The 23,985-nt window shown below is 39.6% G+C and overlaps 1 protein-coding gene across 1 annotated transcript in view; it reads right to left on the bottom strand.

The window, feature by feature from the left end:
- The window catches only part of ARHGAP28 (Rho GTPase activating protein 28), a 201,353-nt gene that overhangs the window by 110,414 nt on the left and 66,954 nt on the right, over nt 1-23,985 (bottom strand). The gene's annotated exons all lie outside the window — the stretch shown is intronic.

A 23,985-nucleotide genomic window follows, 5' to 3' on the forward strand; every position in this document is an offset into this window, starting at 1 on the left:
AGAAAAAGTAAAAAACTACTGTCAATTTTCAATATCACAAGTTAAGAAAGACAGCACATTTTAAAACAAAATTATCAGAGCACAGCTACATAAGGCGAGAGAACAGCAACATGATGTCAATAGCCAGGGAAGGATCTTTATGTTCTGCTTAATGTATAAAATGCAAGTTTGAACAAAGAGACTGATCAATTCCAAGACCCTTCTGCAATTCACAGAACTGTGGTTCCATTTTCCTATTATATACCAAAGGTCAATGAATTGCTTTTAAAAAGTGACAATTTCTTTAATATTTCTGAAGTCAGGATAAAATAGTAAACAAAACCACTACAATTTACTTACTGCATTATGAAGAGAAAAAATGGATTTAAACAAAACTTGCTATCTAGTATGAAACTGAGTTTGTGGGGAGGATCAGACAGAGGTGGGAGAAGACTGCTCATCATGTGTAATGAGATATGTTGTAGAAAACATAGGAAAAACAAGAAATCTATTTTAAGCACAATTTTCTGTGTATATATTTTAAAACACTGTAAGTCTATAATTGCACATCTTGCACATTCTCTCAAAGAGAAATATCGATATTATTGAACACTCAGTGGAAAAACAGCTTAACAGTGTTTACCTAACATTTTTATTTTTCCTAACTGAAAATTAATAAAAAATTAATAGTAATTTTATCATTGTACAGAATTTACAAGTATAACCTCTCTTTCCCCTTCATATTTATTGCATGAACGATCTAACAGAGCCTTGAGCAAATAATCCAACATACTCTCATATTGATGAATGAATTGGGTGTAAAACTTTCCATTCATATTATGAATTATATTTTCAGATATCCTTCTTGATTATCCTTAGCCTTCTTGGGTCTCCCTGAACAAATGACAAGTTTAAATCAAATCTTCATTTGGATGCCAATATACATCCTTCACTGCTGGAAACAAACAAACTTATCATCTTTTAAATGTCACTGCCAAGAAAAACATACTATGTTTTACAATTCACAATATTGACTCAAATGGAACTGAGGTGGGGGAAGGAAGGAGAGTAGAAAAAGACATTTAAACAGTTTCCTGAAAATTGGCTGCAATTCCTTATTCTTTCTCACTCAGAACATAACCTCCGGAGCTCTAAATTTAATTTTCTTCCACACCGTTTCTATCTACCCCAAATTTGCTCATTTCCTTTGGGCACAGGAAGATAGAAAGAGGAGGAAAAAATAAACATAAAATGACATATGGTGTATATAAAAAGAGCACCCTGGTCTGAATACCTAAAATGACAGTTTAAAGAAATGCTGGAGGAGCAGCTTTCTCCTTTGTCCTTATTTCGGGTAGAAGAAAACCTTATATACTCTTACATGCCAAGGTCTTCTGTTTAATCATGATCGATAACAGCTATGGACCTTGTACTTTATAGCATTTCAGAATTCATATTTATCATGTCTCACAACTATTTTCATTAGGAAGAAATGGAAGTTCCATGTATTAATGGACTTGCCCAAGGTCACATGACTTCAGTAGCATGGTCTTTTGGGAAGAAATGTGGAAGTCTTTTGCATCCAGATGATTGGTACAAATGCCACACAAATCACCCAGATTAACTGAGGTGTTTCTTTCAAGATTATCTTTATGTTCTGCTTAATGTATAAAATGCAAGTTTGAACCAAGTAATTAGGAGCATCAGCCTGGAAGCAGCTGTAAAGAACAGATTTTGTTTACAAGTTGGCTGGAAAGTGGCTAGATCAGGGCCATTGCTAGCAGGACCTGCAACATTTGTGTGTCTAATGAATTAACCTAAGAATGTATAGTTGAAAGAGGAAGAAAGGGGTTGCAGCAATTTATGTAAAAACAGGAGGAACACTTTATCATCGGATTAGGGAGGGAAATACAGAGTTCTAAAAAGGTCAGGATTCCTACTCCATGATGTAGTTCCCCTCCACTTCTTGCTTAGCCTGAGCTCTATAGACGAAAGAACCCTAAAGAACATTTGACACTGTGAACCCATGCATCTCTCTTGGACTATGTCACTCTATAGGGCATGCTCTGGAATGCTTCAGGGGAGCTTTCTGATTGCTGGACTGACCAGGGTTCTTGCTGGTATTTAAGAGACAGAGCCAGGAATGCTGAGAGTCCTCAATGCAGTGGGCAGTCCTGCACAAAGAAAGAATTGTCCTGTGTCACACATGACTTTCAAACACCATGGTGGGCATTCACCACAGGTGAAAGACCTGTTTATAATTCTCAAAAACTAGAGCCTTATTTAGTTTTAGACTTAATAGAAAGTATTTTTTTTATACACAGAATTTTCCAGCAACACAATTATAATGTAAGTTGAGAGAAAAGCATACTTTTAAAACCTCACCCAAGGATATGTTTATTGATGAGGGAGAGGGAGGGAGAGAGGGAGAGAGGGAGGGGGAGAGAGAGAGATAGAGAGAGAGAGTGAGAGAGAAATATCATTGTGAGAGATGAGCATCAATTGGTTGCCTCCTGTATGTGCCCAGACTGGGAATCAAACTTGCAACCTAGGTATGTCCCCTGACCGGGAATCAAACCCACAACTTTTTGGTGATCCAGATGATGTTCCAATCAACTGAGCCACCCAGTCAGGGCTGTACTTTATTTTGTTTGAATATTTACCATTCTGGAAATTCAGGTCACATGTAACAACAGTGCAATACAGCTCGTGTGGACCAGTCTCCATTTGCAGCATCCCCATTCATGGGAATTCTGCACATCAGAGCAACCACCTGACTCCTTCGTCTTGTCATCTTGTTTAGTCATTTACCAATGGTTATATATAGAAATACTTATTCTATATGCTTTCATTTTTTCCTTTATTTTATATTAAAGTTGAGGCATTATATTGATTTCTTAAATTTTATGCATAGGTAGGTTATACTACCTATAAATTTTATTTTGGAAATGTAAAGGAAGTGATGTGTCTGCTAGGACTAAGTCAGAGCTGTCAATCATTCTTTTTCTGGAACACCTCACTCCTGGCTTCAGTAACTATGCTGTCCCTGGTTTTCCTGAACACTCTTTGTCTATTTCACTTCACCCAACTCTTTTTAAAACTTCATTTTATTGTTGACACTACTACAGATGTCCCCATTGCCTTCCCCCAATTCCACCTGTCTACACCCAGCCCCTGCTCCCCCTTCCCTTTGGCCATCACCACACTGTTGTCTGTGTCTCTGTGTCATGCACACATGTTCTTTGGCCAATCCCTTCACCTTCTTTCATCCAGTCCCACTTCCCTCTGACAGCTGTCAGTCTGTTCCATGTGTTCACACTTTTTTTTCTATTTTGTTCATCAGTTTATATACCCATCTCTTAAAAGCAGCAGTGTTCTCCAGTTTCACACCCACCCCTCTACTCTTACTCATTTATCTCTCCATCTTACTTCTCAGACTTTGACTAACACTTATTTGGCAAATTGCTCTCAAATCTAGACCGTGAGATTCCCACTTCTTTTGATGAATTTCATGCAACATTTTCATTTTCTCACTGTAGTACTTGGGTAGTCTACCAGAGTAGTTATCTCAGATGAAGTGAGTCTGAAACAGAACTCATCATCTTCCCTGCAAAGTCTGCTCCACCTATGTTCTTGTTTCTCTTGGTAGTGATAATGTAGTTTAACAAGTCTGCCATATCAGAAAACTGAAATCATTTTAGACTAATTCATCATTTTTTACTTTCCCAAAGCTATTGTTTACCAAATCCAGCTAAACTATGCTATATCTTGAATATTTCTAAAATCTAGCTACAGCGCAATTGTTTACATTTTCTTCTGAAATACAATACAGCAGTATTGTTAATGTTAAGTGTGGGTTAACTGATTAATTTCACTTAAGTTATATAGCCTATAAAAATCATAATTTTAGATAACTTTAGGCCCAAAGATGTTAAATATAAGGTTTTTTAATGAAAGTTTGGAAAGAACCAACTAAATAATACAACCAAAGGAAACAGTTTGGTATTGTTATTGTGCATCCATGCAAAAGTTATTTTTGTAGCTATTATAATTTGCTAATGGAGTGTCTTTATTATAATAAGAAATGCTTTTCATAATGTTAAATAAAAAAATCAGGATCTAAAATTATCTTAACCATATGATATATACTGGGGCAAATGACTAGAATGAATCATTAATGGTAGTTACCTCTGGTGAAAGGATTAAAGGTGATTTGTATTTTCCTCCTAGTATTTTTTTTAATCTTCCAGGTTTTCCACAGTGCTGATGGTTTTCCCATAAAAAGTTATTTTAAGTCCTTTTCAAGTCTCGTCAATAGTGCCTGATCCATAGTTCAGCCTCCTAATGCACTTTCCTTGCTTCCTGTATCTTTTTCTTTCACTCCACCCTCCATGCTGTGATTAGATGAATTTTTCAAAGTGTGTATCTGTTCATGGAGCTCACTACTGGCTCCCTTCCATGCAAAAGGCAAGGAGCAAACATGTAAGCATGTCATAAAAAGGTTGGACAACTTCTCTCCCACGTCTGTTTTTTCAGGTTCATCCCCTGCAATTCCTCACCAACAAAGAGACCTTGCCACCTTTGCTTGAACAAGCCATGGATTGTGGCATTTTGGGCACGGCTGTTTTCTTTGACAGAAATGTCCTTTTTCCCTTTGCTGCCAGGTCAAGTCACAAATTTATCCTTAAAACTTATTTCAAATGACAATACCTCTCTGAAGTATTTGCTGACAAGAGTTAGGAGCAACTTACACTCTCCTCCCAAATACTGTTGTGGATACTCTCCCATTTATCTCTTGGTATAAGAAAGACATAAGAAAGCCACAAGAATTAATCTTCTTGGGAAAATACTGTGTCTTACAATCTTTGTATCCCAAGCCCTGACACAAAATTTGGCATAGAACAAGCAATCAGAAAGTATCTGATGAATGACCCAATTAATGTATGTAGCCAAAACCTGTAGGAAGAGAATCCACAAGCACCTCAGATACCCATCTGGTGGGGAGAAACTGAAGCCAAGCTGTAGTTTCTGACTACACAAAAGGCAGAAGGAACCACAATGTGTTGAAAGAAGAACTACTCAAGTTAAAGAGAAAATGGCAGTTGGATTAAAGTGATTAATAACTGCTAGAGATTGTTTAAAAAGGTAAATTAAACATTTACATTTAAAAAAAAAACCCTGTGCCTATGTATTTAAAATACAGAAGCCCTTGAGAGTTGTGCCTAATAAGCCCCCAGTCTCTGCCCCTGGGGTTACAGGCTCCATTTCCAAACTCTTAAAAGTTTAATAGGATTGACATAGTTAAAGAAATGACTAAGAACTCTTAGCAAAATTGCTTTGTCTTTAACAAAGATTCAAATTATATTTAACACAGAACTAAAAAACTAAAAACAGCACCAATGTTGGATGACACGGGTAAATACCACACATTTCTGAAGAGGGACTTTTTGGTGGGTATAGATAACACTATAGTAATCACGTCCTTTCACTCAGAAATTCTGACAAGTGCTGTGCCTAATACTTTTAATAAAAAAATCTAAACTTTGCTTAAAACTGTGTTTTCGAGAAGTAAAACCAAACACCCATGGAAACAGTTATGGGAGGCCAAGACACCAGATTCATATTCAAGGTACTATTACTTTGATTGCACATCACAAATTTTCAAAATCTTAATTCCTGGACCCCATCCTAGGTCAACTGAGACAGAATCCCAGGGAGTGGAGCCCAGATATCAGCATTTTTTGAAAGCTCCCACTATTGAGAACTATTACTCTACATGAACAGTTTTCCCCAATTGTAGACCATGTCCCTGTAAGGAAATGTGTATCTTCATTATTATTTTCATTGTTAGTCTCACTCTTAAAAAGTGAGAGGCAATAGTATATTTCACTCTCAAAGAAAAGCGAATAACATAGTGTAAAGAACTTTCTTCATTCCAGGGATGCTGATTTTTCTTTTAGTTGACTTTTTTCTATTTTTTAAATTCATTTCAACACAAAATTTAACTATGAATAAATTATCATATTGGAACATTTTGATATGTTCAGGCTAAAGGAAAAAGCCTGGAGAATAAAGAATTTTATAAGAAACTGAGCTGTAAAATAAAAATTTGCTATTGTAGGGATTTTTTTCCCCCATAGCAAAATTTTAATAGTTTTAAATGGCAGTTCTTGCTCTGGGAATAATTTATTTTAATCCTTTTAATCAAATTCTATTTATTTATTTTTAGAGAGAGGGGAAAGGGAGGTAGAAAGAAAGGGAGAGGAACATCAATGTGTGGTTGCCTCTCACGCACCCCCTACTGGGAGCCTAGCCCACAACCCAGGAACGTGCCCTGACTGGGAGTCAAACCAGCAACCTTTTGCTTTGCAGTCCGGCCCTCAATCCACTGAGCCACACCAGCCAGGGCTCTTCTAATCAAATTTTAAAGGGTACAATCTTATATCATTTTTCAGGGATTCATTTAATAACAATAATGATTTCAAAGAATGAGGAGAGCTATGTGCTCAGTCACCCTAGGATGGTGCCCTGGCAGGTAAGTGCTGCTGAGAAGGTCGCAGTGGGATTGGCTGTGGGGACACTGGGCTCCAGCCCCCCTTCCCTGAGGGCTCCTTTTCTCCTCTGAGTTCTCAGTTCTGTGCCCATTGCCAATGTATCCTGATTTGGGTATACACTCGGCCCTTTTAGAATCCAGATAGGAAAATCCTCTTAAGTTTTTAAGTATATATGATACAGGTACATTTTCAAAAATTATTTACTAAAACTAAAGAAATAAGGGGGAAAAATAAAATAGTAAAGAAACAGGAAATTTATAATAAACGTGTGGCTAGTAGTGCAATTTGACTGGTATAAATTGACAACTCTAAAAATTATTATCTTGGTCAGTTGATCTCAAAATGCTGTTTTTGTTTAACTGACTCTCTGCTCTGTTTCAACATAAGTGCCTTACTTCCAGTTCCACCCCTACCACCAATAAAACTTATTTCAAGTGCTGTGTATCTCTGAAGGGAGTATTTTTTTAACAGTGTTTAACCTCAACCCATATCAAGAAATATAATTTATAACTCTATCCAATAGACACACATATCATATATGCAACAAATATAAGTCTCATGAGCCTTATTATGTGTGATGTATTTCCTCTTCTATTCCATGTTTTCAAATGCCAATAGTGACCTAATAAATTGATTTCACAACCTACCACTGGGTAGTATTAGTAGGTAGAAAACTAAGCATAGTCGGCAGATTTCTATCTCAGGCTTGTGCTCACAAGTACATGGAAGCTCATTTCTACATCAGAAGCACAAAAATGCCCCCTTCTCAGTTTCTCAACTCTGTCTGCTTCTTTGGAATCCCCAGGACCTGCTGGCTGGTTCAGTCTCTTCCCATACAGTCAGGACAATGACATAACAGGGGTGTAAGAATAACAGAGTCACAATCAGGGCATCAATTGTTCATATGCATAGAAGTTAATCCAAGTTCTAGCTGCCTGCAAGTAGAAGCAGCAGAGAGGAGGGAGGAACATGTGCTAGTTGAAGGTCAACTGAGCCAAAGAAGAACTGAAGCTCAAGAATCCAGAATGGTGAAGACATCTTTTCTCTATCATTCAGTTCATATGCCAGGAGGAAGTAGCAAAACTGTGGGTTAAGAATGTATTTTGAGTGATACATCTGGTTTTTTTTGAATGATGAATGAATGAATGAATGAATGAATGAATGGTTAATTCAATACTCATGGTCCTACGCCAATATTTGTTTAAAATTCATAATGGTATAAAAAATTGTCCCCTCATTTTGTGTGGGTAATTTGAAATCTGTGTTATTTTATTTAAATACATGATGCAGAGACTTGGATGGGAATGTTGCTTACAGGTGACCTAATAGGAACTCCCATAAGAACCTTTATAAAGGGGGATTTAGATTTTTTAACAAGCACTGAAATTAAGTCCAATGACAGCTGGTGAAGTGATCAGTTGGTTGTTTTCTCCATGAATTTCCTTTTGGAAAAAATCAGCTCCTTAATTTCTTTAGGGCTCTGGCTGTCCACAGGCATCTGCTGCTCAACAGCTACTGCAATACAAACAACTCTGAGGCCACAGATCGCTAGCTGTTCCTGGGAGAGATGCTGCTATTTGTCAAATGTGACATTAGGATGAGGTCTGAAATGAAGGATTACAATCAAATACCTTTACTCAAGATTTTCAAATGTGACTAAACAGAGAAAACACGGCTTTCACTAGCTTTATAAAGGGACTTCCTCATATTCATCAAGCAAAGTAACTTTAATTTTGATAACTTTGGCTTTTCTCTCTCTCCCTCTCTCTCCACCTGCTCCCCCCACCCCCCGCCCCGCCCCACCTTGCTCCAACCCCTCTACCACTCCAAGACCTAGCCTTTCCCCAGCCTCAGAGGTAACAAAAGAGAGTAGCCAGGACCTGACTAATAGTCTCATGGTCTGAAACTGGCAGGGAAAGATAACATCGTCACCTAAGTGGTATTTCAGTTTCTGAGCCCTAACATGGAATGACCCCCTGGCTACTCTCTCATTAGACCCGAGAGGAGGATGCCGGAAAAGACCTCAGAACTATCCTCAAGACAAGAAGAAGTGATTCATTACCCTTACCTCACCTCTAACCAGTCAGCCCCCGGCAGGACCTGGAACCTCTCACCCACAGTGTCTTGTGATTTTACCCTGTATAAACCTGCAGGCCACTGGGGAGACAGGTTTATAGCATTAGCTCCTGTCTCCATATTGTTCAATTCAATATTAAACTATTTTTCTTTCTGAACTATTGTATGAACTCCTGCTCGTGCATTTCTTTGGGCCAGTGTGCACTGGCAGTGACTCATTAAAATCAGTTGGGGGTCCTGGTAACATATGAACAGGTCTTCATTCCTTCACTAAATCCAGTTGAGGGCTTATTCTTATGAGTGTCTTATTCTTCTTTGTATACCTAACACCTAAAACAGTACAGAGAATTTAGAATGGGTTCAAAAACCCATTACGTAAACAAATAATGGGAGGGGTAAAAAGGATGTGAGCTTTGCTCCAGGGCAGAGGGTAGGGGGAGGCAGAGGCAGGACAGGAGAAAACAAGGAGCTGCAGGCTTTCCCCAGAAATGAGAGGTGACCCTCCGAGGAACAAGCTTCCACCCAACAGGGTTCCTGGCCACTTACGCCCTCAAAAGGAAGATTATCTCTAGAGCAGGGCTTCCCCATCTTCAAGGTGAATTTAAATCATGTGGAGATCTGGTTAAAATGTAGCTTCTGCTCTAGGAAGTCTAGGGCAGAACATAAGAGTCTGCATTTTTAACAAAGCTCCCAGGAGTTACAAACGCTGCTGGGCCGCAGTTTACAGACAGCTCAAGCAGCAAAGCGGCCTGGCACCTGTGCTCTAATACTCTTGAACTGTATGGATTCAAATGGGGCCCTGCGAAGAACTAGATTGCAAACTCAAACAGGGTAATTGAGGAGGCTTCACGATGATTGAGAAGCACTGGAAGATGAAGCAAGAACAAAATGAAAGACCTTACTGCTAGCAACTAGGAGGATGAGCTGTCACCATCCCCAGACGAGAAGGGGCAAAAGGAGGATGAGGTTACCAGAACTAAAGAACTTTGAAGCTGGAATAGGCACGGGGAGCGGGGAGGGGGGGGGGAGTCATGGACAGAGCCTGTTCTTGAGTACCTGGAATAAAGAAACACACAGACTTCCCAGGAGAGGAGGGAGAATAATCCAATCTCACTCCCTTCCTTCCTTCTGATCCCCTCCTGTACCCTCCTTGGCCAGATCCCTCTGGGACCTAGGTAGCAAAGGGGCTTGTCGATTAGCCCTGAGGGCTGCCCAGAGCACACACCGGTGATGTAGAATGGAGACTGGATTGAAGGATGCAGGAAGCTATCCAATTCAGGAACTTCGGACCACTCTGACAATGCATAATTTCCTGTAGTTAAAAGTAAATACCCTGAAAACAGAACGAGTCTGGACTTGTCTATGGGGGCTACAGAAAAAGACTACAATGAGTCTGTGCTGTTTCTGTAGGTAATCTTTAGTAAGAAAAGAACCTCAAGAGGTTTGGTAAGTAGGGACAGCTTTAGGGATAAAAGAAAAACAAGCTGAATGCCTGAGGCAAAGGCATAAAAGAAGTGCGGGAATGCCCTTAGATGGCCAACTCAGGAAGTTAAGAACAGAAGGTTCTCCCGGAAAAACAGGCCTGGCCGGTTGGGGTTGGGGTTGGGGGCAGTCCAAAAAACCAGCCTTCCCTCTGCCTAAAACCTTCTGACTCCTTTTTTGAACTTAGTGCAATATCACTGGTGGATTTCCAAGATTTAGGGATGAAAGCTAACCCAAGGAAAACTAGAAATGTAAGTACCGTGAATAAAGTCAGCTCCGAAATCCATCCAGAAGTTTGCTAGAGAAATAAGATTTTAATTGTGTGTGTGTGTGTGTGTGTGTGTGTGTGTGTGTGTGTGTGTGTGTACATACATATGGACTCTTCATTAGAGCTCTAATAAAGGCTCTTGGGAAAAAATTAAAAAATAGAAAGAAATCCTCACATTAGGCTTTTCAACATGTTAAACACCAGTGTCCTTTCCTCTAAAACACAATGTCACCTCCCAGCTCTGAGGGATGTGCCATGCTCCTCAGCAGTAACAGTGGGGACAGTGCTGAGCACAGCAGTCCTTCCCAGGTATGGGCGGCAGCCAAAATGTCTGAAATCGCAAGAAAGTGAGAACCCAAAATCTGGACCTTGACTGATGAGTAAAGATTTGGGTGTCCTTTGCCAGGATGACATGATATAATGTTGCCTGCCATGTCCCCTCTCCAGCACCTCCAACCCCCTCCCTTAAGTCCATCTTTCAAGAGAGAGATATGGCATGGCCAGTTCACTGCTTGCTCCAGGGAGAACTGTCCAGAGAAAAAAATTGAAGGAAAAAAAAAAAAAAAACAACAGCAAACAAGGATTCTAAATTCTTGGCTCTAGTTCAAATGAGACAGATTCGTTTTGAAAAGAGACAAACTAGCAGAACAAGTTGTTCTGTTGTTTTTGTTGTTGTTTTACTCCCCCACTCCAAAGTGTGAAGAAAGAGGAAAAAACCTAGAGAGAAAAAAGCATTATAAGCAATTAGAGGCCATGTGCTCAGTGTCCCATCCCCCAAATAAGGCCATGATTATCGGGTGGGAGTTGGGTTTCTTACAGGTTTCACCAAAAGGTTTGGAAGGATCTAGGAGGAGGCTTGCTTCTTGCTTCTCTTCTTTAATTACTACTAAGGGAGGCTACCGCAGAGACATCCCACATCACAAGGGCAGGAGGAATGAGTACAAATGAGCTTGGTCAGGCATCCCCTGCATCGCCTAAGGGGCGCTGGCTTTAACTGAGAGAGAAAATAAAGAAGGCAAACTGGTTGACTCTCAGTTTGGCAGACACTCCTGGCTGGAGATAAGCGTCCTGATGGCAGGGGTTGCTAGTGGGCAGTTCATGACAGGGAGTCAAGTGGGAGCCATGCCCATGCCCACAGATCCACATCTGCGTCCCAGGAGCCCTGCCTCTCATTCCGGGATCAGGAGGTCAGCTCAGGGCTCAGCAAAGGCGGGGAGGGGAGGGAAGGCTGAGTCCAAAACACGGGTCCCCTCACTGCTGTTATAGAGGTGCTCGTTCAAAGCAGTAACACAGAGTGTTAGGGTAGGGATAAAGGGGAAATATCCTGAGGGTTCCTGATATTTAACCAGAAGCAATTTAGAAGGCACTAAATTGGATGAAGCTGACTGGATGTAGCTGTGCCTAGATTGTTTTTCTGCTGTCTGTCAAAAATGGGAGATTAGAGTTAGACTATAAAGGTATTGCCAGAAATAAAATAAATAATATTTTGTGACTGCAGAATTCATGGGAATTACAAGACTAACTGATTTCTCCCAGGCTCCATTGCTTAAATGTTATATGTGAATATTCAGTTAAGTTCAAATTCTATCCAGAAGCAGCAGTTCTGTGGCCTGGCTTCTGCAGAGGACAGAGAAGCTGATTCTGGTTGGCCATTTATCAGGTCTTGACCTTGATCTTACCTAGAGTCAGATTTAGAGCTGGGCTAGATTCATAGGTCCAGCTCATGCTCAAGGCCTGGCAGCCCTGCCTAGAAGCACCTGGGCCTACCCAGATCCGTGGTCCTGCCTAAGAGGTAAAATGCGCAGTTAAGCCCTGCTCACACATGAGACAAGATGGCTGCCATGTGCGACTCCACTGCTCACATGCAGGACCTGACCCTTCTGTTCACCTCTCCATTCTAATGTCTTGTTGCATCCTCATATTCTCCCTGAGTTTTTCAAACTATTTCAGTTCATAAGGACCTCTCTTACATAAGCCAGGGACTCTTAGGTTCCACACCAGTGAAGTTTTGGGATCTCCTCAATTTACTTTTATAGCAGTATGGTTGAATTTCTGCCAGAATTTGCCAGAAAAAACACACATTGATCAGAGTATTTCTGAAGCAATGAAGAATTATCACAGGCCTATGAACACCTTGGCAAATGGATTTTCACCATTAACTAACACATCTTTTCCTGATAATGAAGATGTTTAAATGCTATACAAGATTAGGCAGGTGTTTCTGCTCTCTGTAAGGACTGATGAGTAACTAAATGTGACATTTGCCCCAGGACCAGGGTGGATGTTCATAAAATGGCTGTTTAGGGGATCATGTGATACCTGTACCTGGGAGTTATATACTGAAACTTTAATTGTAGAATTCTGATAAAAACAACATGGAGACACATTTTATATAAACACAGTCTTCATATTCAGTTTATGAAAACCAAGCAGGAGTAATGGTGAAGCCATCTTGCAATTTTGTGCTACACAAGAAAATGTTATAAAAGTATGCAATCCCTGAAAATGGCCATTTAACAGCACTATTATATACATTTTCTATCAAGTGAATTCCACAATTCTGATCAGAAGCCCAAAGAGGACAGCTCTGCTTAACTTTACAGAGCTGTAATATCTGTCTTAATACTGCAACTTGGGAGAATTTACCCAACATAATGCAGGATTGTTTTTATATACAGGACATAGTGCACCAATCAATAATATCTGGACCCAAGCTAAATTTGATTTTTATAATGGCCTATGAAAACGCCCAGCCTCCTGTCTGCATGAATCTATGGCATAGACATTAGAGGAAAAACTTTAATACTCAGGCAGTGTTCTTTGAGACCTGGTCTGGAGAACAAAGGAAATGAACATACCAGGATGTCGGCAGATTGCTTCAGATGTTCTGATCCCCGCTTAAACTGCAGAGTTAGGCTAGCACTCTGCTTGCAGATGTGAAGTGGTGATTCTGCAAGATGAAGGGAGGGAAATCCTGAAAAAATACAGCCTTCCACTCCCATTAGAATGGCCTGCTGTGATAATCCAATATCCTCTAGTATCAGAGAGTCTGTTATTCACAGCACCATTTAGCTAGGAACTAGATCTAGAAAACTGTATCACATTCAGGGAAATCAGTTAAAAACATTTCCAGATAGTAAAGCATTAGGAAGTTTATTTAAAACAGAATTAAAGAGAGAAATTAATTCTAGTCAATGTGCACTAATACTCAGTAATTACATGCAAAAATCCCCAGTGCCTAATCATGGATAAAATACCTATTGAAAGTCCTCAACAATCCTATGAGGTGTACTATCTGAACTATCACAATTTATTTTTACAGATAAAGAAACAAAGGCTTAAAGAGAGATAATCAATGGCCTGAGGGCCCACAGTTGGTAAGAGGAAGACTAGAATTCAAACTCAAGCCAGTAGAACTCAAGCCAGAAATCTTTGTGTACCTTAGGTGCTTTCCCAAAGGCTACTTGCTGTGTTGTTACTTGCCCTGCAGTGGTCATTGCCTATGATGGACAATGCAACCAATTTTTAGAGAGCCTTCTGCTCATTAATGAATGAGCATACCACAGTAGAATCATATATATATTTAGGAAGCTGCCAATAAAGTTTCCAAGACATTTCACAAGAAACCTGGAGCTCATTAAGGGTTTATCAAACATCATGTGGATACCATCACTAATTTATTTTAAAACTAGAAATGTAACATGCAAACTTTATGAAAGAAAAGCTGGGACATCTAACAACCAGTTTATGAATGAGTTATACATATTTCCAGACTATACCAATCCTTAGTTAATTTACAGACAGCAAACTATTTCTCAAGTTTGGAGTCAGTCCTCCAAGAGTGATACCAGTAAGAACAGCCAATGGCTTAGCCACTACTCTAAAGGACAGCTTGGAGTCATGTGGACAACGGCTTGAGAAACACCTACATCCAATCCAAGAGTTTTTATTGTACCCATCAGACTGGAACACTGCTAAAGAGAGTCATATCGTCCACATTTGTGGCTTTCCTGAGTTTAGTCCTTTATCTTCTTTTAATATATCTCCCTACCTGCAGCACCTCAGCCCCTCACCACAACCATATCTATTGTTATGGTTACACTTACAGGCTGGGGATTCACAAATCTTTTGCCTGATTGCTCTTGAGCTCTGACTCTTCAGGATGTTAAACTGTCTTTAGTATGTTCTCCTTCACCTGAAGTTCATTATTTCTAAAGCTCAGCCCCCTCCCAATTGTAATCACTCCTTTTTCCAACCTCAGGAATGGTATCAGTAAATACCCTGCAATTTTTACTCCTCCCCCTCCTCTGCCCTCCATATTGTAAAAGTCCACAAATCTAGGCAAGTCTACCTCAGACACATCTCTCAAATCCATCTTTTTCAATTTTGTTGTACGTCAGTGGATAAATTTATGAAATACCTAAGGCATTGTACCACCTAACTTGTCTCCCAACATCTTGTCTCCTCCCATTTTAATACCCTTTACATACACTTGAAAGAATTACATTGCTAAAACAAAATTTAATAATGCCATTCTCTCGTTAATAATTAGTTGATGTACCTTCCCTAACTGTTGGAAGGATATTCCAAACTCATTCCCTTAGATAGATGTTTCTTTACAACCTAACTTAGCTTACTTTTTCCAACTCATCTCTGTCCCCTACATCAACGTTTGTTCATAATGATCTATGTCAATGGGGACTAGATATTCCAGTGGTTAAGAAAGAGGGCTTTTAACCCCATGGAGGTCATGGCTGATCTGAGAAATACAAAAACTCTTTTCTTAAATATTTTTACATGTATCAGGTGCATAGGTTCAAGGTCACGACTAGCTGCACGTTTGTATGTGACTAATGTTAAACCACAACATTTAAACCATCAGTTTGGCTATAGCATGTATTTTGTAAGGGTGTGTGATAATAGATAGTACATTGTATCTGAGAGATACTGCGAACTCCGAAGTCAGTGTTGGTGTAGTTGTTTTACTCATGAACTTCAAAGTCAGTGTTGTGTTTCTTTTCATTTACCATTGAAAATGGCTGGAAAAATATATTGATATGATAATCCAAGAGATGCTGAAAGACTTCAGCAAATGTTATTCAAGTACTTATCAAAATATTTGTGCAAGTGTTGAGAAAAGTATTTATGCCTTGAGCATAACAATATTGTTTGTGATGACTGTTACAAACGTTTTGCAAAGTCAAATACTGAAGATTCTGATTAATGAATGTTAAAGATTTTTTTTTGGTTGTATTTTTTAGCAATATCCATGTTTCTGTTATTTGAAAAAAATTTCTATTCTTTATGTTCTTATATTTTTATGTTTAATAATTTCTAGATTGTAACTGAAAATAAATTAAAAATAATGTATTTTATTATATAATAAATCCAAATCTGCAGTGTTTTTAATTTTTTTCACATTTCAGTACATACTAGTAGTGAATGTATCTCTCAAATACATGCAACCTATACTGTAAGTTTTTTGATTGTGACCTCCTCAAGGTTAAGTTGCATTCATATGAACTGAACCACAGATTTACCTCTTACTGACATAGTAACCTATATGTCCACTCTGAGGTGATTTCTCATGTCTCAAAAATGGGATAGATAACTTGGGAAATAGTCAAAGATGGTGGCCTAGGTAAACACAGCTCACCTCCTCACAACCACACCAAATTACAACTAAACTACAGAACGACCATCATTCAGAACTGCCAGAAATAGAACTAAATGGAAGTCCCACAGCTACAAAATTAAAGAAGAAACCACATCAAGACTGTTAGGAGCGGCAGAGACACAAAACAGACTGGTCTCATACCCATGTGTGGCAGATAAAAATCAGGAGGAATATGTCAGGAGCGAGGGATCCCAGCCCCACTCCAGAACCCACAGCCCAGGGTTCCAGTGCCAAGAAGATAAATTCCAATAACTTCTGGCTGTAAAATCCAGTTGGGATTGAGGCTGTGGAAGACAGAAACTGCTGGATTCTCCGGTAGTTCCTCTTAAAGGGCCCACACAGGGACTTACTCAGACTCACTCCCTTTGAGCTTCAGTACCAGTGCAGCAGTCTGAAAGGCAGCAGAGACATACAGGGAGCAACTAAAGTGTCTGGCAGCAGGGCAGCTTTCTCTCAGACAGATGTGCTGGCAGAGGCCATTGTTCCCTTTCTGAGCCCTCCCTCCATAGAACTGGCAGGCAGACATCATATCTGAAACTCCAACAAACTGACTCACACAGTTTGCCCCACCCTGGTGATTCCCTAAGGCTCTGCCCCAACCAACTTTAAGGCCCACCCAAACTGTTTCCAGTGGGTTTTCCACATGAGTGGCTTGTCCGGGTCCATCATTCAGATTTTCCTAAATCTTCTCAAACAAGCTGCATCTGGCCTCATTTAGCCCCATATCTCTTGCTAAGTGGCTGCAGACCTGGAACTAGCAGGAGCTGGCCTTGGGTCACAGTTTGGCCTCATCTGGGCACCTCCAAACCCAGCATAAGTAGCATTCATCTGCAGATCTCTTTGCAGCTTGTGCTGGGTAGCCCCAGACAGAACACAGGTGGAGGCTGACCTTGGCCTGCACCTCTCAGAAAACCCCAGAGCCTGTGCACCCAATGGACAGCTACAGACCACATCAGAGCACCACCACCCAACCACCTTCATAAGTCACACATTTCATAAGACAGATTCAGGGGGGCACCAGAGCCCTGCTGAAGTAAGTCCTGCTCCGTGGAGTGGGCCCCTGCACAGCTGTTTCTCCATAGTGATCAGAGGTTGGTGGTCAGTCGTCACAGACAGTCCTTGCAGCTGATTGTCCTGCATAAACCCCTCCCTTTGTCCTGCCTACAGCTATCAAGGCTAAACTACAAGAGAAGGCTGTATGCAACCCACACAGTGGGCATGCCCTGAGTATCCAACCTGGGTGATAGGGGAGGCTGTGCTACTGGACGCCTACTACATTAGGCCACTCTACCAAGCCAGGGAGTCATAGCAGCTCTACCTAATACATAGAAACAAACACAGGGAGGCTGCCAAAACAAGGAGACAAAGAAACATGGCCCAAAATAAAGAGCAGAACAAAATTCTGAGAAATAATTCTACAAAATGGAGAGAAGCAATCTACTAGATACAGAGTTCAAAACACTGATTATAAGGATGCTCAATTAACATAGGGGAAGAGCAAATGAACTCAGAGAGAACTTCAACGGCATAAAAAAATACATAGTAACCAAAAGAATCAGTCAGAAATGAAAGATACATTAACTGAAATGAGGAACAATTTACAGGGAATCAACTGTAGAGTGGAGCCAAGAATCAAATCAGTGATCTAGAATATAACGAAGCAAAAAACACGCAATCAGAACAGCAAAAAGAAAAAAGAATCCAAAAAAATGAGGAAGTCCAGGAAGCAGAGTCCTAAACAAGATGAACCTAAAAAGGCCTACACCAAGACACATCATAATTAAAATGTGAAAAGTTAAAGACAAAGAGAAAATCTTAAAAGTTTTTAGAGACTGTCATCTCATACATATTAAATGGACACATGGCTATAAGACATCATATAGGAAATGAGTAGCTCTGTATTTTATATTTTATGCCAGTCTGTTGTGAAAAGATTAGAGGTTTGAATCAGGACTTGTGAAAACCTGTAGTAAAATACCTTAAGCTGTTAATTGCAAGGCGTGGAATAGGAGTTGCTCAGTGAATTGGTTATATGTTGCAGGCTACTTAAGTTTGCATTTGTTACTGTGCTAATAAACAATATTAAAAAAAAAAAAAGCAGCAAGAGAAGCAGTTGCCTACAAAGGAATTCCCATAAGACTGTCAGCTGATTTGTTGAAAGAAATTCTTCAGACTAGAAGGGAATGGCAAAAAATATACAAAATGATGAAACGCAAGGACCTACAACCACAATTACTCTAACCAGCAAAGCTATCATGTAATATTATAGGACAAAGAGCTTCTCAGACAAGAAAAAGCTAGACAAGTTCATCACCACCAAACCAGTGTCATATGAAATGTTGAAGGGTCTCCTTTAATAAAAAGATCAAAAATATGAACAATAAAATGGTAATAAATCCATATCTATCAACAATTGAATCTAAACAACCAAGTAAGTGGGGAGAATCAAGATGGTGGAGGAATGACTGAAAGTCATACTGACCTCCTCCCAGGACCAATCTGGAATTACAACTAAATTGTGGAGAAATCACCTGGAAAAAACAACTGAACAATAGCAAGAGAGGAGCCTTATAACCTCGGAGACAGAAGAATCAGCTTTAGCACAATCTAACTGGTAAGGAGTGTGGTAGAGACTCGAGAAGGCGAGTGGGACCCATGGGCGGCAGCACCAGAAGGATATTGAAATGGCCAGTGGGATCCCCCTGAGAAGAAAGGGCTCTAAACCAAAAGCGGGGATCTCCAGTCTACAGTACCAGAGCCCAAAAAGTACACAGAAAACAGCCAGCTGTGAAAAGCAGCACGGTTGCTGTCTGCCAGAGACAGGCGGATAGAGATGCAAAGAGCCGTTTAAAGGGTCAATGCAAAAATTTTTACTTGCAGTCACTTATCCTGGTCTATAGCAAATGGAGGGGCAGAGTGGGCTCGAGATGCCTGAGGAGACTCTGGGGAAGGGGGCTTTGGGGAAAGACCTAACAGAGTAGCCAGAGGGATCTCAATGCTGACTCATCCCCCATGCAGCAGCAACCATCTTGCTCAGGCAGAGACCACTCTGCCCAAGCAGCAGCAGCCTAAGAGGACCCAATAGCCCTGCCACCAGGTGGAATTCCGCCCCACCCTGTAGTGTCTAAGCCGCCTGCTGAGTGCAGAGTGGCAGCAACAGATAGTAGATCCCTGGATAAAGGGGGTGCAGAGAGGTCTGGAGACACCTGAGGAGACTGGGGATGGAGGCTTTGGGGAGAGGGTAGGCAGCGGGATGCCAGTGCTGACTCTTCCCTCATACAGTAGCAGCCATCTTGCTCAGGCAGACCACACCCCTAGTGGCAGCAGGGTGAGAGGACCCAATAACTCCGCGCCCAGGAGGGACTCTGCCCCGCCCTGAGCTGTCTAAGCCAGACTGCTGAGTGCAGAGTGACTAGATCAACAGCTGAAGGAGACAGCCACAGACAGTAGATCCCTGGAAATCTCGAGCAGACTGCTTAAGCTCAGACAGGGATGACATCTGACATCATCAGAGGCAGATCCAGAAAGTAAAAACAGCAGTCTCCTACCATAGAAGTTCACACCACAAAGTCAGGAAATCAAGACAGATCAATCGAAGAAGCAGAAACAAAAAAGATGAGTCTCACAACCAATAGGAAGACAAAGAAATACGCCCCACTCGCAGGGAAAGGAGGAATCCCCACAAAGAGAACTAAATGAAATAGAGGCAAGCAAACTATCAGATATTGAGTTCCAAACAACAGTTCCAAGGAAGCTCAATGAGCTCAGTGAGCTCAGAGAGAATTACAAAAAACTACAGGGAAACTTACTTGCAAACTATACCAGCATGAAAAAGGACATAGAAACTATCAATAAGAGGCAAGAGGAAATGAAGAATACAATTTCTGAATTGAAGAACACAGGAGAAGGAATCAAAAGCAGGCTAGATGAAGCTGAAGACTGAGTCAGCCAGCTGGATAACAAGGTGAAAACGCTCCCAGAAACAGCAAGAAAATGAAAACAGACTCAAAAAGAATGAAGAGGCATTGAGGGAAATGCAGGACAATCAGAAACGTAATAATATCTGGATAACAGGGATACCAGAAGGAGAAGAGGATGAGGAAGGGATAGAGAACCTGTTGGAAAAAGTCATGATGGAAACTTCCCTAATTGGAGGAGAGAAAGTCACACAAGTCCAGGAAGCACAGAGGGTCCCATTCAAGAGGAACCCAATGAGGCCCACTCCAAGACACCATCATCATTAAAATGGCAAATATCAAGGACAAACAGAATCCTAAAGGTGGCAAGGGAGAAAGAGGTAGTAACATACAAGAGAGCCCTGATACGGCTAGCAGCTGACTTCTCAACAGAAACACTGCAAGCCATAAGGGAGTGGCAAGAAATATTCTAAGTCATGAAAAGCAAAGGCCTGCAACCAAGACTGCTCTCCCGGGCAAGGCTCTCAATTAAAATGGAAGGCAAAATAAGGAGTTTCTCAGACAAAAGAAGGCTAAGAGAATATACCTCCAGCAAACCAGCACTGCAAATATACTAAAGGGACTGCTTTAAGATGAAGACAAAGAGTCTATGAATACCCATCCTTTCACAGTTGCCAATACTTGCTTTACCAATATTTTTTAATACATATTAATCTGGTTGTGACAATGATGTGTTATTTTAATTGTTTCTTTATTATTTTTTGAAACTAAACCTGTTTTTGTATATTTCTTGCCTATTTCTATTATTTTCTTAAAAGCTTTAAATGACTTTTTGGTATTCTTTATCCATTTATTGATTAAAGGTTTGTAGAATTTTTTTCCCAGAAAAGAAAAAGCACACAACTATTAACCCGTTTTTAGATGTGTAGCAAATACTTTCCTATTCTATTATTTTCCTTTAACTTTTTTATATGTATATTACTATATTGTCTTAAATGTTTAATATAGTCATGTTGTCAATATTTTGCTTTATAGCTTCTGGGTTGAATATTATACTTCAGGGTAAGAAAAATATTAGTTTATGTTTTCTCCTTAGATTCTACATATTGATTTTTAACTCACCTGAATAATGTGTGAAATAGGGCTCTTTATTTGTTGCATTTCAAGTAATAGTGGTCCATGCACCTTATTAGTTGAATAAGCCTTATTTTACTGATTGATTTGAAACAGCAATTTAATCATATATTACATTATTAGACAGATATATATGTTTGTTTCTAGAATGCTCATTATATTTCTTAGATCTACTTGATTATTTCTGTGCTGGTGTCATGTTGTTTAATTGCTGAGACTTTATAATGGTTTTACATTTTATAATATTTTATAATTTGGCATTAAAAAAATAAACAAATTCAATCTGCATTTTAGAAAGAAAGGAAGGAAGGAAGGAAGGAAAAAAGGAAGGAAGGAAGGAAGATGGATGGTTGGAACTCCTACTTTTGTGACAACATGGATGCAACTGGAGAATATTATGCTAAGTGAAAGAAGCCAGTTGGTGAAAGACAAATACCATGTGATCTACCTATAAGTGGACTCTATTCAACAAAATAAACTAACAAACAAAATAAACCACAGGCACGGAAACATGGAGCAGACTGAAAGTGACCAGAGGGGATGGGGAAGGAGGACAATGGCAGAAAGAAGGGGAAGGTACTAGGCAAAGAACATGTATGAATGACCCAAGGACATGAACAACAGAGTGGGAATTGACTGTGGGAGCAGGAGTTGGGGGAGGGATGGGTGGAGGGGGGCAAAGGGGGAAGCATTGAGACAACTATTAAAGAATAAATGTGAATTTAAAATTAAAAAAACATAAGTCAACAAGCAGAACAGAAACAGAATCATAGGTACAAAGAATGTTTTGATTGTTGCCAGATAAGAGGAGGATCAGGAGGATGGGTAAAAAAAAAAAAAATGGGATTAAGAAGTACAAATTGGTTCTTACAAAATATTCATGGGGATGTAAAGGACAGCATAGGGAAATTAGGAGCCAAAGAATGCATATGAATACCTAGGTATTGCCAATGGATATGGACGACAGTGTGGGGATTGCCCGAGTGTGGGGTGGGTTCCGGGTAGAGGTGGGTAAGGCAAGAAAAATTGGGACAACTATAATAACATAAACAATATAATTTAAATTTTTTAAAAATTGGATACCTTCAGTTTATCATCAGAATTTATTAAGCAAATGTGTTGGCTATTATAATCACCATCATCAGGTATATTATTTAAAACTATTATTTAACATAGAGCAAATTTTCAAAGAAAAAACACTTTGTTCAAATATTTTGTTTAATTGATGCTGCCCTCAAGGCTTATATTCTTTGCTCTCTAGAGGGTCCTGAAGTGATAATTTGAAAAGAAAATTGAAACAGATTTGTAGCAATTAAGAGCTATCTTCTTGAGGCTCTGATAATACCCATTTTTTACACCACTCACTTAGTAATTCACTAACACAGAACTTCCATATGATATGCCTTATGTTTTTATTTTATTTACTATCTGTTATGTCTCCAAATAAACCTGAGCATAGAAATTTTATCTCATACTTCTTAACATCTCAACACTACCTAACCCAACACTAGATTCTTAGTGGACTATCAATAAATATTGAGGTCAGAGTAAGTTATCACACAGAAGATTGTTAATTCCCATGGTAAATGCCAAAAATCCAAAAATGAAATTCAAGAGTTTCTGATGTTGGTGAACCATGATTTAAACAAATTTTTTTTATAATTTATCATGATCTACAAAGGAAAATGCAAATTAGCATGAGCCCATGGGCACAGAATATTAGGCTTTGAGGAATTAAGTATTTTAATTATAGTGTTGATAAACATAGTTTATAACATGGAAACCGTATTTATCCAGGTTACCTACACTATTTGATAGAAGTAAATATACACAGTGCTTATAAAAGTCAGCTATTATTTGACTACAAGTGAACAAGTCCTCAAGTCTGCCCCATTTGTGGACCATCTCACAATGTACCCTTGAGAAAATGTTGTTTCTCTACAATATTCCATTTCCATAAATTTATAAGTGTTTCTTTGGATAGTCATCTTTTGAGGATTCAAAAAATCATGTCCATAAGTTACTCTGAGCTTCTTCAGTAAAATATACACTTACTGAGTACCTATTGACATAGCTGACAATTACTAGCAGTTACTATGCCAGGCACCATTCTAAGCACTTCACACATGCAAACTAGTTCAATCCTCACAATAACCCTGAAAGATAGGTACTACCACTTACATTTTACAGATGTGACAACCGAGGTTTAGGGAGAAAAATTCACACATCCATGATTATACCATTACTACTAAGGGGTACAGCCTGGGTTTGCACACAGTGTGTCCATTTCCAGAGCCTCTGCTCTCAAGCACCATGCCAAGCTGCTCATATTAAGTAAAATTCAGTAAGTGCTAAGAGTCTCAGACAATGCTTTGGGAACTCAAAGGAAGAAGAAAGTACTCCCTACTGAAGTTCAGGAAAGAGCTCAAGGAGAAGGATGAACAGGATTCTAATTGGCAGAGATAGGATAGGCACGAGTACTTACTAGTCTGGTAGATTATTTTGAATAATAATCTGAAAATCAAGAAATTTCCCATTGGGAGGACTGAAACCAACAAGACAAACAATAGGAATGAGGATGAAGTTCAGAAACTTCAGCTGCACATATTTAGAATGATTGCTTTCTGGCATGAGTATAAGTCATGTGAAAAAGATGAAAAGATTTTGGCCAAATGGAAGATCATTGCAATCCAACAACATTGCATGGTTGCCAAGAAAACTAACTGGATACTAAGTGTCATAGAAGTATATCATACAGGAAGGGGAGATAATTATCCCAAATGCAGCAGAACTGGAATTCAGCTGTGGGCATCACATTTAGGAAGGATGCTGACAACCAGGACTGAATTCAGAACAGGAAGGATGAAGAGAAACCATCAGAAAGCCATGGAGAAATTT

The sequence above is a fragment of the Pteronotus mesoamericanus genome, unplaced genomic scaffold (genome assembly GCF_021234165.1).
Source record: "Pteronotus mesoamericanus isolate MK-2021 breed Mesoamerican mustached bat unplaced genomic scaffold, CSHL_Meso_final scaffold_118, whole genome shotgun sequence".
Lineage (NCBI taxonomy): Eukaryota > Metazoa > Chordata > Mammalia > Chiroptera > Mormoopidae > Pteronotus > Pteronotus mesoamericanus.